The sequence below is a fragment of the Ursus americanus genome, chromosome 26 (assembly GCF_024610735.1).
Source record: "Ursus americanus isolate L20-20 chromosome 26, mUrsAme1.1.p, whole genome shotgun sequence".
Taxonomy (NCBI): domain Eukaryota; kingdom Metazoa; phylum Chordata; class Mammalia; order Carnivora; family Ursidae; genus Ursus; species Ursus americanus.
Window position 1 is genome coordinate 18,689,493 of NC_142152.1, and position 17,883 is coordinate 18,707,375.

The 17,883-nt window shown below is 37.6% G+C and overlaps 1 protein-coding gene across 16 annotated transcripts in view; it reads right to left on the reverse strand.

Moving 5' to 3' along the window:
* The window catches only part of NUMB (NUMB endocytic adaptor protein), a 184,063-nt gene that overhangs the window by 110,385 nt on the left and 55,795 nt on the right, over positions 1-17,883 (reverse strand). For 2 of the 16 annotated variants that reach the window (XM_087856106.1, XM_087856102.1), the window contains exon 3: positions 4,457-4,608. The exons of the other annotated variants lie outside the window; for them this stretch is intronic. The gene's annotated coding sequence lies outside the window, so the exon portion shown is untranslated. The remainder of the gene's footprint in view (positions 1-4,456; positions 4,609-17,883) is intronic. 16 annotated transcript variants of the gene reach the window in all.

A 17,883-nucleotide genomic window follows, 5' to 3' on the forward strand; every position in this document is an offset into this window, starting at 1 on the left:
AAAAGTGCCTATTTTAAAACAAAAAAAGGTAAGCAGAACTCTGGGTAGGCTCACAGTGCTGGGAAAAGAAAAATTACAGTTCAGGGCCTGCCAAGAAGGACAAGCTCTGGCAAATACCCCAGGATTCCATTTGATACCTCTGAAGGACAAAACTCTCAGAGTAAGGGGAAACTGGACTTAAACCAGCCCTTAAGAAGTCTAAAACAAAGCCTCAAGTCATCTCAAGCCTGTATTGAATCAAGGTCATTTGCTTCTACTTTTTAACTACCACTATAAGAAAATTAAATCCTCTCTAGAGAACAATATCATCATCCAGACCACCTATAATTTGTTATATGTACATTGTCTGACATTCATTTTAAAAATTACTAGGAATGCTAGGAGACAGGACCAAGTAACTGAAAGCCAAGAGAAAAAGCAGACAATAAAAAAAGACCAAAAGGGGATCCAGATAGTTTAATTATCAGACACAGACTTTAAAATAACTGAGATTTGGGGCACCCGGGTGGCTCAGTTGTCTAAGCATCTGCCTTCGGCTTGGGTCATGATCTCAGAGTCCTGGGATCAAGCCCCATGTCAAGCACCCTGCTCAGCAGGGAGTCTTTCTACTTCTCCCTCTGCCCCCCCAACTTGTGCTCTCTCTCTCTCTCTCAAATAAATGGATAAAATCGTTTAAGAAATAAATAAATAAATAAATAAATAAATAATAAAATCTGATTAAAATGTTTGGTAAAATAGATGACAAGATGAGAATTTCACCAGAGAACAGAAATCTATATAAACAAATAAAAAATAACTGAAATTCTGGACTAAAAAATACACAAATATAAAATAATAAAACAGATGCTTGTAACAGCAGATTGGATACTAAACTAGAAAACAGTCAATAGAAAATATCCACATGAAGCACAAAAAGAGAAAAAAGGTGGAGAACAGAGAAAAGCACACGAGAGACATAGAGGATGCAGAGAAAGATATAACATACAGCTCTCCAGAATCCCAGAAGGAGTGAGTGAAAGAGTGGGAGAGAAACAATATTTTAAATATATTCCAAATCTGACAAAAGATATCAAGCTACAGATTCAAAAGGGTCTATGGAATTCAAGGTGCTTAGACACAAAGAAAATCACCTAGAAGAATTATTTAAAACTGATGAAAACCAGACATCACTTCACTAAGAAAAACAACAGCAACAAAAAGTGGAGTCAGAAGACAATGGGATGTATTTAAAATGCTGAAAGAAAATAACTGCCAAGCTGGAATTCTATGCCCAACAAAAATATCCTTCAGAAAGCTTCCAAATTCATTCTATGAAGCCAGCATTACTCTGATACCAAAATCAGATAAAGACACTACAAAAAAAGAGAACTGCAGGCCAATATCTCTCATGAATATAGACACAATAATTCTCAACAAAATATTAGCAAATGCAACAATACACGAAAAAAAATCCAACTGAATCCAACAATACATGAAAAAAATAATTCATCACGATCGAGTGGGATTTATTCTTGGGATGCAAGGGTGTTTCAATATTTGCAAATCAATCAACATGATACATCACATCAACAAGAGAAAGGATAAAAACATGATCATTTCAACAGATTCAGAAAAAGCATCTGACAAAGCACAACATCCATTCATGATAAAAACCCTCAACAAAGCAGGTTTAGAGGGAACATACTTCAGCATATAAGAGGCCATATGTGGAAAAACCCAGAGCTGGCATCAGACTCAATGGTGAAAAACTGAGAGCTTTTCCCTTAAGATCAAGAACAAGACAAGGATGTCCACTCTCACCACTTTTATTCAACATGGTATTGGAAGTCCTAGCCACAGCAATGAGACAAGAAGAAGAAATAAAAGGCATCCAGTTTGGTAAGGAAGAAGTAAAACTTTCACTCTTTGCAGATGACATGATTCTATATATAGAAACCCCTAAGGATTCCACCAAAAAACTACTAGAACTGATAAATGAATTCAGTGAGGTCATGGGATAGAAAATCACTATACAGAAGTCCTTTGCATTTGTATACACTAATAATGAAGCAGCAGAAAGAGAAGTTAAGAAAACAGTCCCATTTAGGGGCGCCTGGGTGGCACAGCGGTTAAGCGTCTGCCTTCGGCTCAGGGCGTGATCCTGGCGTTATGGGATCGAGCCCCACATCAGGCTCCTCCGCTATGAGCCTGCTTCTTCCTCTCCCACTCCCCCTGCTTGTGTTCCCTCTCTCACTGGCTGTCTCTATCTCTGTCGAATAAATAAATAAAATCTTTAAAAAAAAAAAAAAAAAAAAAAGAAAACAGTCCCATTTAAAATTACACCAATAATAATAAAATACCTAGGAATAAACTTAACCGAGAAGGTGAAAGACTGGTACTCTGAAAATTATAATATACTGATGAAAGAAACTGAAGATGACACAACGCAATGGAAAAGATATTCCATGCTCATGGATTAGAAGAACAAATAGTGTTAAAATGGCCATATTATCTGGGGTACCTGGCTAGCTTAGTCAGTAGAGCATGTGACTCTTGATCTTGGGGTTGTGAGTTGGAGCTCCAATATTGGGTGTATTTATAAAAATAAAATCTTAAAAAAAAAAAAAAGCCATACTACCCAAAGTGACCTACAGATTTGATGCCATCCCTATCAAAATACCAAAAGCATTTTTCACAGAACTAGAACAAATAATCCTAAAATTTGTACGGAACCACAAAAGACCCCGAATAGCCAAAGCAATCTTGAAAAGGAAGAACAAAACTGGAGGCATCACAATTCTGGACTTCAAGTTATATTAAAAAATCAAAACAGTATGGTACTGGCACAAAAGCAAACACACAGATCAATACAACAGAAAACCCAGAAATAAACCCACAACTATATGATCAGTTAATCTTTGACAAAGCAGGAAACACCCAATGGGAAGGACAGTCTCTTTCTTCAACAAATGGCACTGGGAAAACCGGACACCTACAAGCAAAAGAATGAAACTTGACCACTTTCTCACATCATACACAAAAATAAACTCAAAATGGATTAAGGACCTAATGTGAGACCTGAAACCATAAAAATCCTAGAAGAGAACACAGGCAGCAATTTCTCTGACATTGGACATAACATTTTTTTGGATATGTCTCCTGAGGCAAGGGAAACAAAGGCAAAACTAAACTATTGGGGGGGAGGGAGTTTGGGTGGCTCAGTCAGTTAAGCACCTGCCTTTGGCTTAGTCATGATCCCAAGATCCTGGAATGGAGCCCTGCATCAGGTGCCCTGCTCAGCAGGGAGTCTGCTTCTCCCTCTATCCTCCCCTGCTCATGCTTACTTGCTCGTTCTCTCAAATAAATAAATAAAATCTTTTTAAAAATTTTTTTAAAAATAAACTACTGGGACTACATCAAAATAAAAACTTCTACACAGCAAAAGAAACAATCGACAAACTAATAGACAACCTACAGATATTTGCAAATGACATATCTGATAAAGGGTTAGTATCCAAAATACATAAAGAACTTAAACAACTTGACACCCAAAAAACAAATAATCCAATTTAAAAATGGGCAGAAGACATGAACAGACATTTCTCCAAAGATATACAGATGGCCAACAGACACATGAAAAGGTGCTTAACATTACCTATCATCAGGTTATAATGCTAAGAGAGATAAGTCAGTCAGAGAGTAACAAATACCGTATGATTTCACTTATATTTAGAATTTAAGAAACAGCAGAAACCAACAAAGAAGAAAAGAGACAAAAAAACAGACTCTTAACTACAGAGAAACAAATGGATGGTTACCAGAAGGGAGGATGGGTGAAATACATGAAGGGGGTTAAGAGTACTCTTATTTGATAAGCACTGAGTACTGTATAGACGGTTGAATCACTGTATTGTACAACTGAAATGAATATAACACTGTATACTAACTATACTGGAATATTTTTTTAAAAACATGTTTAAGCATAAAAATATTACATTAGGATAAAATTCTCTGAAAAGGAGAATGAAAATAAGAGTTTAATGAGAGAGGTGCCTGGGTGGCTCAGTTGGTTAAGAGTCTGCCTTCAGCTCAGGTCATGATCTCAGGATCCTAGGATTAAGCTCTGTGTTGGGCTCTCTGCTCAACAGCAAGTCGGCTTCTCCCTTTTCCTCTGTGCTCTCTCTCTCTTTTAAAGATATAAGTCTTTAAAAAAAAAAAAGTTTAATGAGAAAGTGGGAAGAATTAAAATTTGTCACTGTTAAAGAAAAAAAAAATCCTTAGGGCGCCTGGGTGGCTCAGTCAGTTAAGTGTCTGCCTTCAGCTCAGGTCATGATCCCAGGGTCCTGGGACCGAGCCCCGAGTCGGGCTCCCTGCTCAGCAGAGAGCCTGCTTCTCCCTCTCTCTCTGCCTGCCGCGCTGCCTACTTGTGCTCTCTGACAAATAAATAAAATCTTAAAAAAGAAAGAAAGGGGGGCACCTGGGTGGCTCAGTCATTAAGCATCTGCCTTCGGCTCGGCGTGATTCCGGCGTTATGGGATCAAGCCCCGCATCAGGCTCCTCCGCTGGGAGCCTGCTTCTTCCTCTCCCACTCCCCCTGCTTGTGTTCCCTCTCTCTGGCCGTCTCTCTCTCTGTCAAATAAATAAATAAAATCTTTAAAATCTTTTTTTAAAAAAAGGAAGGAAGGTAGGAAGGTAGGAAGGTAGGAATGTAGGAAGGAAGGAAGGAAGGAAGGAAGGAAGGAAGGAAGGAAGGAAGGAAGGAAGGAAGGGAAGGAAGGAAGGAAAGAAAGAAAAAAAGAAAGAAAAAAAAGCCTTCAAAAATGAAGACAAAATAAAAAACGCTTTCAGACAAAAACAGAACATTCACTACCAGTAGACTCACACTAAAAAAAAAAAAAAAGGAATTATCTATGAAGAAAGGAAATAACCTCAGGTGGAAGCATGATAACATAGGAAAGAATCAAGAATACTCAAAAGAGCAAATATGTGAATGAAATTAAATAATTATGGATTTAAAACAATAAAAACAAAGCAAAAACAAACACTTGATCTTAGCCAAAAGGCCAAGAAGTGATAAAAGCAAAACAAACAAGGAGAAAATGATAAATGTAATGAAAGGGCAATAAGGTCCTTGTGTTGTCCAAAAAATAACAGCAGTAAATTTTCTGCAAAAATAGCCACAATAATTCCTTCATTCTTTTTGCACACTCCTTTATAACATGACTTTACTACTCTTCCTACTGAGAGGTGGAATCTATTTCTTTACCTCTTGAATTTGGACTTGGCCATGTGATTTCCTTTGGCTAATGGATGTTAGAAAATGTAATACAGCAGAGACTGGAAAAGTGCTTATACATTGGAATTTGTCCTCTCTTGTACTCTTAGAACTTTAAGCCAAAAATTGAATGAGTCTGCCTCCTAGAAAGGCCATATGGAGAACAAACTTCCCAACCCTACCCTGGCCAAAAGCTTGCCAACATATATAAGTAAGGCTATCTGGCCCCAGCCAAACCACCAAGAGACCACAGAGATTAATACAGCCCAAGTCAAACTAATAATCCAGAGTCGTGAGCTATTAAATTATTTATTTAAGCCACTAAGCTTTTTGTGAAGCAAAAACTAGCTGAATACAGAACTAATATATGTAAGTAGATCAGTGGTTCTCAAAACAAGGTTGATTTTGCTCTCCAGGGGACTTTTGGCAATATCCGGAGATATTTTTGGTTGCCAAAACTGGGTGAATGTTACTGGCATCTAGTGACTAGAGGCCAAGGATGCTGCAAAACATCCTGCAAGGCCTCCAAAACAAAAAATTATCTGGTCCAAAATGTCAACAGTGCCAAGGTTGGGAAACCCTGAAAGCATGACAGAAAGAGGCAGTCTTTAGAACAATCCTACCCAACAGAACTTTCTTCAATGATGAAAATGTTCTGTATCTGTGCTACCCGATATGGTAGCCACTAGCCACACTGGGCTAGTAAGCACCTGAAATCTGGCTAGTTTGAGAGAAAAATTAGTGTTTTTATTTTACTCACTTTTAATTAATTTAAATTTAAGTAGCCACATATGCTAGTGGCTTCTATACTGGACAACACAGCTCTAAAATTGAGATGCTAGTGATACTGAGAATAGTGAAAATTAGATTGGATAACAGTGGAAAAAATGAGTTTGATAAAGTTAAGGCCCCTAGTCACCTGCTACAAATAAAAATTCCAAACATTCTTTTTTTGTTTCAGTATCTATAAATTCCAAAATGTACTACACTGATAAAACAATAAACTGAAAAAACAATTTTTTAAAGATTTATTTATTTGAAAGACAGAGGGGGAGAGAGTACAAACAGGAGGAGGAGCAGAGGGAAAGGGAGAAGCAGATGCCCTGCTGAGTAGGGAGTCCAACACAGGGCTTGATCCCAGGACCCTGAGATCATGACCTGAGCCAAAGGCAGACACATAATCAACTGAGCCACACAGGTGCCCCCTGACTTTTTTTTTTTTTTAAGTTTGAAGTGATTTAAGAAGAACTGCTACATTTTAGAGGCCTCCAAATTGTACCAGATGAAGAGTTTTTAATCAAATAATTTCAGGTAATTAAATATTCACTTACCACATTACTTACTTCCCTACAACAGTTCACTATTCTTTCCTATCCTCTTCTCTACCCCCATCCCAGTCACCACAAGAGAAGGAAGAAGTTGATCCAATGCTGGTACAATTCCATAGATGTTTTTTCAACTTGTCAGCATTAAGTAGGTCAGTTTTCTGCTGTAGTGGGTGTTTTGGCAATAGGTTTTCTTACTAGAATACCGTGGCTACTCTGCCTAGTAAGTGCATACCACAAAGGAAAAAAGATTCTGAAAAACTCCTAAGGAAAGAACGGGCGGCCTGATCTCTAGAAGAAAATCCCCGAGTCCTAACTGAATATCATCAGGAAATTCTGACGGAAAACAAAACAGAAAGAAAATTCCAATTCAAACTTTTCTTCTATGTTACGAAGTCTAAAGATTTTAAAGGCCCTCAGTATCTAGCAACCCACAAAGATTTGAGACTCTAATATGTACTCAGCCCAATCCTAATCAGTGATATTATAAATCAAAGAAAAGGTAGTAAAGGACATCCAATCTATGAGATGCTTTAAGAATTCTAATAGAAGCAACCTTACCATTAAAACTAAAATTCTGAAAAACCTCCCCTTTATAAGATATAATTTCCTTGTGAGGAAATATTTTTTTAAGTCAGAAATGAGACTTTTAATGATTGTATTACAGCAGAAAGCAAATTTGGTAGAAGTTTATTAGAACAAGTGATTTATACAGAATTTATTGTTACTTCTTTTATTTATTTATTTATTTATTTATTTAAGATTTTATTCATTTGAGAGTGCGTGCGCGCAGAAGGGCAGGGGGAGAGGGAGAAGCAGACTCTCCGCTGAGCAGGGAGCCTAATGAGGGGCTCAATCCCGGGACCCTGGGATCATGTCCTGAGCTGGAGGCAGACATTTAACTGAGGCATCCACTGTTACTTCTTTTAAAAATCAGTATTGTCTCTTTGCTGTGGGTCTGAGAACTCAGTTTTACATTTTTCATCATTTGTAAATCAAATATTAAAAAAGAAACCTGACAGGTACACATTCATCCAGTTTAATTCATATTAGATCAAAAAATTCTTTCAGGGGCAAGATCAACATCCCCTATTAAGAACAGTGTTTCAAATGAAAGAAAGGCTGAAACAATTATATTTACTGGATTTTTTTTTCCAGAAAATTCCAAGAATTTTGACAAATCTTGAAGTAGAAAATGTAAATCTTGCAGGCCAGATCACTAATTGATGTGACTATAGAGTACACTTAAGCTCACTAGGAATAAATTACATGAAAAAATAATGCATTATGACCAATATTCATACTGCTATAAAATGTTAATGTTCACAATCTATGGGGGTGGGGTGTGTACGTGTGTGTGTGTGTGTGTGTGTCCAAAGTCAGCTCCATCCTTGAGACCAATTATCAACTTAAGAGAAATCTCTCTACCTAAGGATGAAAAAAAGCTTGCTTGGAGACAAAAAGCCACTGAACTAACAATATTCTTATTTTCTAATATCTCCATTTCTGTTTGTGTCTTCCTATATCCCAATATCATCTAGGAAGACATAGTTCTTCCAGTCCTCTAGTATTATCTCTATAATTTTCTCTCTTATTATCAGTAATCTATCCATCTCAGAATATATTCTTTTGTTCATTTAAATTCCATCTGAATCTCTTTCATTAACTTATTTGGGACAGAAAATGGAATCCACAAGTATGTTTTGTTTTTGTTTTTTTAAAAGACTATGATATCGTGGCAAAAGCTAATAGATGGTTTGATACAGCATATATACTTTTTGTTCTATAGTTCTTTTGCTCTGTACACCATATCTCCGATAGAGCTGTAATACAGATGAGAGAATATTGGACTTGAAGTCAGAAGACCTGTGCTAAAAACCTCACTGCTACTTTCAAACTATAGGACTTTAAATATGTCACATAATGTCTCTGGCTTCCATTTTATACATATCTTCTCTTATTTTATAAGGTAGGCAAAAACTTAAAGCCAATACTATTCCTATATCTTAGGTAGGAAAATACATACACGACCAAAATTACTTAAAATCATGCCATTAGGGGCGCCTGGGTTAAATGTCTGCATTCAGCTCAGGTCATGATCCTGGGGTCCTGGGATCAAGCCCTGCCATCAGGCTCCCTGCTCAGCAGGGAGTCTGCTTCTCCCTCTCCCTGTGCCCTTCCCCACTGCATCTGCTCTCGCTCTCTCTCTAATAAATAAACAAAATTTTCTATAAAATTAAAAAAAAAATTTTTAAATCATATGATTAAATAATCACTGTTTAAGATGTGACCATAATGTCTATCTCCTGATTTCCACTGGCATTCTTTCCTCTCCAGTATACTATCTTAAACTATGTTAACAGGGACACTGCTTATGTGTATCACCTTAATTCATAGGCTTACATGACAAAAATGACCAGAAATTAACTATGTTTTATCTACTTATCAACAAAAATGAAAAACAAATGTATCAAAACCCCTAAAACATAACTCATGTTATAAAAGCATAACATTTGAAGATATTTTAAAAACAAACAAAAAAGGATAAAAGACAATGACAGATGAAAAGAGGAGGAATATAAATCCATAATACAAGTATTTGGTCCACCAATTCTATTTCTAGGAATTATACTAAGGGCAAAATACAAGTATACAAAGATATATAATGTAAAAAACATTCACCGCAGCACCATTTAGAACCGTAAAAATTATAAGCTTAAATATTTAAGGAAAAAAAGCAGGGGGACTGGTTGAATAAATTATGACACATCTCCCATGGCATACAATGTAGCTTTGAAAATTATCAACTGCTGGGATGCCTGGGTGGCTCAGTTGGTTGAGCGTCTGCCTTCAGCTCAGGTCATGATCCCAGGGTCCTGGGATTGAGTCCTGCATTGAGCACCTTGCTCAGAGGGGAGGCTGCTTCTCCGTCTGCCTGCTGCTCCCCCTGTTGTGCGCGCTCTCTCTCTCTCTCACAAAGAGAATCTTTAAAAAGAGAGAAAAAGAAAAGAAAAAATTCTGAAGTGTTAAAACAAGCCCCTCCTTCAAGAACACATTAGAATATTGGGATAAAGGGCAAATATGGTCTGAAAAAACATTCTAAAGTTATTATTGCCTTGATTTGCTTTTAAAAAGTAATTTATTTTGAAATTTCATTAAACATGAAAGTAGAATGAGATTTTTGTGTTTATCAAAGGAATTTTTTAAATGGTATCTACTCAAACATCAAAGATCATATCCTTTTTTGAAGTCTTCCCCAAACCAAGCCAAGCTGGAAGCTCCCCCCCACTGTTTACCAAATCACTCTTTCAATATCTTTATTATTGGAGTCATTACCCTGTACTGTCTTCTCTATGAGACTAAGTTCCTTGAGGACAAAGGCTAGGTAGGTCTTAAGCAGTTTTGCACTCCTGATACTTATAACATCCCAGCACACAGCAGACCCTCTATAAAACGCTTGTTGAATATCTACATTCAAACTCTACTTTTCCGTTTATGAGATATACAACCTTAGTCTACCTTAGACAAACCTCTCTCAGCCTCAGTTTTCTTTTTAGCAACAATGGGAACCATGACCTATTTTATAGCATTGTGTGAGGGATTAAAGACCTGTGTATAAACATATTTGACCTGACTGGAATATAGATGGCATGCAAATAATGCTACTTTGCTTTTTTTCTGATGACAGTATATCATAAAAAAATTAAGAGGGTGTCTGGGTGGCTCAGTCGGTTAAATGTCTGACTTCAGCTCAGGTCATGATCTCGGGTCCTGGGATCAAGCCCCGAGTCAGACTCCCTGATCAGTGCAGAGTCTGCTTCTCCCTCTCTCTCTGCCCTTCCCCCCACTTGTGCTCACATGTGCTCTCTCTAATAAATCTTTAAAAAAAAATTTAAAGAAACTCATCTACTTAAAGGGAACATTTCAATTGAATGAATTGTACAGACCATAATCTTGCAGAAATTTAAATTTTAAAAAATAGTTTCCAGCTGCACTTGTTAGGGAAAGTAATAAAACCACTAATTATTCCAAAGGTAAAGGGTCTTGTTCTAGTTCAGACAGGTGGGACTACTGATAATACAGATCAGTAGTTCTCAAGCTTTAGCATACATACATCAGAATCACCAAGAAGGCTTGCTAAGGCACAGAATGCTGGGCCCCACCCCCAAGACTCAGTAGATCTGGGTAGAGGCCCCAGAATTTACACTGCTGATATCTCCCAGCTGTGCTGATGATACTGGCCCAGGGACCACACTTTGAGGTTCACTGATACAGGTAATTCAGCAATCAAGTCCAAAGCCTTTCCCAGGAATTTTTTCTGACACTATGGGGAAGATTATCTCTCCTTCTCTAGGATTGCAGTCATAAAACCAATATAAACTAGAGCTGCTTGCAGCCTTCTTCCCTGACTACATAAAGAAAGCTACCAGTCTCGGAAGGAAAAGAGGTAAAGAAAAACAGAACTGAGAAATCAGGAATAAAAGTGAGAGCTCCTGACAGTCATTTGAGCCCCTAAATCTCTCCTAAATCAGACCTGACTCTGAATTATTCAATTACTTGGGCCAATAACACTTTTCCCCCTTTAAACTGGGTTTCTATCCCCTGGAACTATTACAGCCCTAACTAAAACTGTGGGGAGAAGGGATGGAAGAGATGAAGGCACAAAGTTCTAATAACACACAGTTGTCCATGATACTACTTGAAAGTGAAATACAAAATTTTAGATGAGTTTCCATATTGGCTCTAACCAAATAGTTTTGGGGGGTTTTGTTTGTTTTTTTGGGGTTTTTTAAGATTGATTTATTTATTTGAGAGAGACAGACTCCTAAGTCGACTCCATGCAGAGCGCAGAGCCTGATGCAAAGCTCAATCCCAGGACTCCAAGATCATGACCTGAGCAAAAATCAAGAGTCAGACGCTCAACCGACTGAGCTACACCCAGGTGTCCCTAACCTTATAGTCTGAAAGAAGCTACCACATTTGATGGGTTTCTTGGAAACTCATTTCCTCACTAGAATTTGTGACCAAAATCCTTTCCACAGGTTTACACTTAAATTTCAATGGGTACTGCAGGAAATGAGACCGTTGTGCCTAAATCAATACCTAACCTCACTTAACCTTATTAGCTATAATTTACAGTGAATAAGATCTCTAACTCTAGCCACATAGTGTCATAATTCATTTGGCCTTTATCAACAATTAAAATGTGTGATTTATTCCTCCATTCACTTATTAAGTCTCTATTACATAAAGATACCATGGTAAGTATGTCCAGCAGGTAGAAGCTCACAAGACAAACAACCAGACTTACGAGCCATCTACACTGAGATGACAAGGGAAGCCAGGAAACTGGTGAGTCTGCCAAGGAGCTGTTCTGCAAAGATCCTCAACCTGGTTCATAGACAAGCTTTGGCAAGGCAGGGTGTGTAGGGGGATAACCTATAAAGTCCCCAAAGTGCAGTTAAAGTTTAATAGGTGCATTTTTCTGGTAAGAGGGGTCATGGCTTACATTAAATTCTGAAAGGAGGACAAGACCCAAAAAAGGGTTAAGAACTACTGATCTAAGGAGAGGAAATATCAAGAAGAGAGCTATAAGGAATACTTCATTCAGGCACCTGGGTGGCTCAGTTGTTGAGCATACAACTCTTGATTTTGGCTCAGGTCATGATCTCAGGGTGGTGAGATTGAGCCCCTCAGCAGGGAATCTGCTTGAGATTGTTCCCCCTGTCCCTCCCCCACTTGCACCCTTAAATAAATAAATACATCTTTTTTTAAAAAATGAATACTTACTATTAAGAAGAGAAATTGAAAGGCATCTACCAATTACTAAGTACCTATGAGAATTATGCTGTGCACATTACATATCATATTGCATTTAATCCTGATAATAACCTTGTGAGAGGCATATCAGTAGTTCAATTTTACAGATAAGAAAACTGAGGCACAAAGAAATCAGGTGACTTGACCAAGGCTAAGAAGCTATCCAAACTACCACACTATACTGGAAGGGAAGATGAAACAACAAAGAACTGGGGGCTATCATTTCAACTCCAATGTTCCTCTTTCCTTCAGAGCAGAATCACTGAGAACTAACTGCTCAGGTCAAGAACACAAACTTTGGAGACATCACTTCAAACGAAATTACGTTACTTTACTTAAATTAAGACATTAAATTGTTAAATAATCAAATTACTTCTGAGGTTGTATAATCTGGAATCTTGGCAATTTGGCAGACCCTATTAATACCATCATAAAATTAAGTTTTGAGTTCAAAGCATTCATTCTGGGGGGGGGGGAGTCCCTTAAGGATGAAGGTTTGGGATCAGGGCCAGTTTTAGCGTTCACAACTATTCCTCAATAAAAGTTCAAAATGAAAAAACGGGAGTGCCAATAATCAGGGCCAATGAAATATGGCAACGCTGCTTAAATTAGCCTTCTTTTCACCAATACTTATAAATTGTGGCTCCTAGACTAACAAAACTCTTTAAAATATTTACCACTTATTGTCTGTATAAGCCAAGAAGAGTCACAAGTTCTTACTGGGATCTTTTGCCCCTTCTAACAGCTTAGCAATATTTGTAGCAACTTTCACAGCAAGGAGATCTTAACATATTTTAAAGTGGTGTTTCAGGGGTGCCTGGGTAGCGCAGTGGTTAAGCATCTGCCTTCGGCTCAGGGCGTGATCCCAGTGGTCTGGGTTCGAGCCCCACATCAGGCTCCTCCACTAAGAACCTGCTTCTTCCTCTCCCACTCCCCCTCCTTGTGTTCCCCCTCTCTCGCTGGCTGTCTCTGTCAAATAAATAAATAAATAAATCTTTAAAAAAAATGAAATAAAAAAAAAATAAAGTGGTGTTTCAGAACTATATAATATGCCAAAGGTAAGAAGCATGGGTTAATCATTCACAGGGGGATTGAAGGTAGGTACTCACAGGTATAGCCACACAAGATGCTAGATGTCTTCTGCAAGCAAGGCATAGTGGTTTTGGTTTTTTTGTTCATTTGTTATTGTTTGTTTGTTTTATGTCTCAACTGTCCTCTTCTTAAAAGTAGAAATAATATTAAAATAATTTATTGTTGAAGACAATGCCAGTGAAATGAGTTCTAGCATGGATAAATGGATATCGATGCAGCTAGAAAAGAAGATATTTAACATAACTGTTTTTCTCTACATGGAACTAGAACCTAAAATGAAATTGATGTAGACTTCATGTGGGAATGGAAACTAGTACAGCCGTTTTTGAATACAACTTGGCAATATCCACCTAAACACACTTAAATGAACATATAGCTAGGAACTTATTACACAGAAATCATCAGACCAATCAGATAATTAATGGTATATCTATACCACTGGTTCTCAAGCTTTAGCATACATCAGAATCACGTACAGAGCTTGTAGGGAACCATAGACTGCTGGGCCCAATAGAGAGTTTCTGATTCTGTAGGTCTGGGCAGAGGCCAAGAATTTGCATTTCTGAAGTTTTTCCAGGTAACACTGATATGGCTACTCCAAGGACCACACTAAGAACCACTGATCTATATACACTTCTACACTTCTACGAAGCCATTAAAAATGAATTTGATCTCTATTTATTGATATAATGTATAAATGCAGTAGTGTGCTGAAAAACTGGCTCTGGATAGAATTAGGCAAAAAGAAGGAAGCCTTGATTTCTATCATTTGCCAATTTCCATGGTGGAATTACTCCCACCATAGCTAACATCAAGTTACCAATGATTTGGGCTTGCATAATTCTTTAACTACTGGTTGGTACTGGTGAGCCAGTGCACACCATCTAGAAAAACATCTAAAAGGATTAAAGTATAATTGTAATAGCAGTTATCACTGAGTAGGATTATAGGAATTTTATTTTCTTTATAGTTTTCTATGTTTTCTCAACTATTTTACAACAAATTTTTACTTTTATAATAAAAGGCTATTAACGTTTTAAAAAATAAAAAGAAGTTATCAAGTTAGATGAGTTCTCTATAGTTGAAATTTAGCAGCCCCTCTATCGGAAGAGACAAGGATATTTACATACAGGTCTATCCACTCTTCCACTCTCCTTTGTTAAACAGGCCTTGACAAAGTGAGAGAGAGAGAGAGAGAGAGAAAGAATAAAGCCTAACTGGGAAGTCTTTAAACTCTAGCCCTGGAACATGGAGGGCTAGATATTGTCTTTATAAAATGAAGTGTTAATAGCTGCCCTAGAATCCAAGCAGAAAATAAACTGAGAGAGCCTCCAACTTGCCATTATAAATCCAGTTTCACAAAGGGAGCAAGAGCATAATCCCTCTAGCCTTGCCTCATCAAAATGGAGGCTTAGGCTTGATTAACAGTTCACCAAAGTATTGTTAATGAGAAAAAAAAATAGCACATATGTCCCACAATATAAAATTAAATAACTTAAAGCCATAGAATGAAATGGTATGCACCCATTAAATGGTAATGTAGATACATTCCCAGCAACACAGGAAAATGGTCATATATCATTGTGAAATGAAAAGTGTACGTTACAGAAAATAGCATACACAGGTATGTGATCCTATTAACAAAAGTATGTATTTGTGTATGAATTTATATGTGTATGAATATTTGAAAACCAGAAAGAGACAGCCAATGTTAATAGCCATTATCTCTAGATTAGGATATTACAGATGATCCGAATTTTTAAAAATATCTACAACAAAAAAATAAAACAACAAGAAAAAAAGAAAGACAAATTTAAAAAATATCTACAACAAATCTGTATTATTTGGGTAATTTTTTTAGTCAACATGCAGGGAAAACCCAAATGGTATCAATAAATAGATGCCAAATCTCACTCTCAATCACCGAAAAGTAAATTAAAACAAAACACTACTTGGGGCTCTTGGGTAGCTCAGTCGGTTAAGCATCCAACTCTTGATTTCCACTCAGGTTGTGATCTCAGGGTCCTGGGATCAAGCCCTGCATCAGGCTCCGTGCTCCGCACAACGAAGGCTTGGGATTCCCTCTCCCCCTCTCCCTCAGTCTCTCCACCCCCCAGGCATGCTCGCTCTCGAGCTCTCTCTAAAATAAAGAAAGGAAAAGAAAAGAAACACAAAACACATTATATCCATCAGATTGATAAGACTAAACAGATGGATAAGACCAAATGCTGGTGACTATTTAAGGAAATAGGAACCCTAATAGACTACTGGTAGGAGCATAAATTGGGTTACCGTTCTGGAAAACAATCTAGCAATATTAAGTGAAATTAAGTATGTGTATGGGCCATATGTCAGTAATTCCCTTCCTCAGTATATACCACAGGGAAACCATTGCATAATTCAATAGGGAATATGTATAATAAAATGCATAATAGTACTATTTATGTTAGTTTTCAAACTACACCTAAAGATTCATTAAAGAAACAAGTAAATAAAATGTAGAAATCCACATACAATGGAATATTATACAACAGTCAGTAGTTATACAGTAGATTTCAAATATGCTTAAATCTTGGGGCACGTGGGTGGCTCAGTTGTGTAAGTGTCTGACTCCTGATCTCGGCTCAGGTCTTATTCTCAGGGTTGTGAGTTCAAGCCCTGCACTGGGCTCCATGCTGGGAGCGGAGCCTACTAAATAAATAAGTAAGTAAATAAGTTTAAATCTTAAGATAGTGTTGAGCAAAAAAGAATAAGTGAGATTCACAACACAATACCATTATGCCAAAGTCCAAAAATTCAAGCCAAGTTTTATCTTATATAACCAAAAGCTCACCTTCACAACTAAATTTAAAAGTCATTTTGTTGGGGTGCCTGGCTGGCTCAGTCAGTGGAGCATGCAACTCTTGATCCTGGGGTTGTAAGTTCAAGTCCTACATCAGGTGTACATATTACTTAAAAATAAAAATCTTTATTAAAAAAGAAAGTCCTGTTTTCCACAGTAACACTGTCCAGTTTCTGCAACTGGTTTTTGGAACAGATGAAAAATTTTCACTACTAATCAACAATATCCCTTTTACTACAAATAAAGTAAACCTCAAATAAATTTCTAAAGTAAATTCAATGACTGATTCCCTACCTATTATATGGATCCCAAATTACAGAAATCATAACTAAAAATAGCAGGAACCGATACTTTTTACTGAGAGTTTACATGGTGCCTCACTGTATATATATAATCTTTATTCCTTTGAACAATCCTGAGAAATAAACACTGCAGGTTAATAAACTATCTCGGCGAGACTGCATGATTTGCCTAAGACCACACATTTATTGTGTAGTGGAACTAGGAATCAAATCAAGTCTGTTGACTATGAACTCCATGCTCTTCTACTCTAGCACAACGTCTACCCACCAAACAATGATAAATAATATCTCCCTGTCACACCATCAATGCAGCAGGCACTATATTAAGTACTTCACACAAAGTATCTCCTTCCCACTTCACAATTACCCTAAAAGTCAGGCATTATTAATTCATATGAGAAAATAGATGCTTACATATTCAAAAACCTGCCCTGGGTCCCAAAATTCAAGCTAAAGTTTACCTTGCATAACCAAAAAGCTCACCTTCACAACTAAATTTAAAATTCCTTTTGTTTCCTACAGTACCCAGTAAGATGTCACTATGTAACTGTAAAGCTGAACGTGCTGAATATCATACTGACGTCAAATGAATTTCTGAAGTAAAATGAATGCAATCATATAATTGTGACAGATGCTGTTAACTGGCTGCCCCAAAAGCCATTCCTAAATCCTTTCTTCCTCCTTGCATCTCACTACAGAGGCCAAAAGGCTACTTACCTGGGGCGCCTGGGTGGCTCAGTCATTAGGCGTCTGCCTTCGGCTCAGGGCGTGATCCCAGAGTCCTGGGATCGAGCCCCACATCAGGCTCATCCACTGGGAGCCTGCTTCTTCCTCTCCCACTCCCCCTGCCTGTATTCCCTCTCTCACTGGCTGTCTCTCTGTCAAGTAAATAAATAAAATCTTAAAAAAAAAAATTGAAAAAAAAAGGCTACTTACAGTTAGAAGTGACCACAGGACCCAATTTTGGTCCAGGAGACGTTAGAAGTAACTTGCTAGAACGCTAACAGGAAAGCTTTTGCTTGGTCTGGACCTTTTGCCTTCCTCCTTAAGTGTGGGTGGAAGGCTGGAGTTGTAGCTATCTTAGGACCATGAAGGCCAAGCAAATCACAAAGATATGGGCCCCAACATTGTTGAGCCACTGAAGCAACATGAGCAACTGCCTACTTCCAGGCTTATGAAAGAAAAACAGACCTTTCTTTGTTTAAGCCTTGTAGCCAGGTTTTCAATTACTTTACAGTTGGATACAAT